This window comes from Corvus brachyrhynchos, unplaced genomic scaffold (genome assembly GCF_000691975.1).
Source record: "Corvus brachyrhynchos isolate BGI_N302 unplaced genomic scaffold, ASM69197v1 C11690845, whole genome shotgun sequence".
NCBI lineage: Eukaryota > Metazoa > Chordata > Aves > Passeriformes > Corvidae > Corvus > Corvus brachyrhynchos.
Window position 1 is genome coordinate 254 of NW_008245252.1, and position 521 is coordinate 774.

At 41.3% G+C, this 521-nt stretch overlaps 1 long non-coding RNA gene across 1 annotated transcript; it reads right to left on the reverse strand.

Annotated features, from left to right (window-relative positions):
- Positions 1 to 208: 208 nt before the first annotated feature.
- On the reverse strand, positions 209 to 504 carry LOC108449416. The gene is made up of 2 exons (XR_001865583.1): positions 360 to 504; positions 209 to 248 (listed from the first exon to the last, which is right to left on the reverse strand). It is a non-coding gene; the product is annotated as an uncharacterized LOC108449416 (long non-coding RNA).
- Positions 505 to 521: the final 17 nt, after the last annotated feature.

Sequence of the window (521 nt, forward strand, 5' to 3'; positions counted from 1 at the left end):
TAGGAGTGCTTTAAAAAATTATAAACTGTGTTGAATTTTGAGAAAAACTAAGGGAGGATTTTATCTTGAATATTTTAGGGAACATATTTTCTTGTATCAGAAAAGACTTTGCGAAAAACACCTGGTGACAAACATGAAGAACATTCATGTGCACACACTGAAGAGGTAACAACAAAATCTGCAAAGGATACAATTGCATGTTTGTCACTTTCTTCAATGCTTTCTAGCAAATAGAGATCCAGCAGTGCCTGAAATGAAAGATGAGAAGGTTTTCTAATGCTCCTGTCTTTCAGAATCCCTGGCTTTAGGGGACTGCTGCTGCTGCTGCTGCTGGGGTTTTCAGTGAACAGAACACTCACGTGTAAACTGACAGGTGGGTATTTCCCAGTGCCGCCTTCATCTCTCTGCCACAACTTCTCAACTTGCTCTCCCAGCTGGGAAACCATTCCATCAATCATCAAGCAGTCAGAATCCCACTTTCCTCTGCAACAAAAGAGAGCAAGGGTTTGGACAGAGGAAAA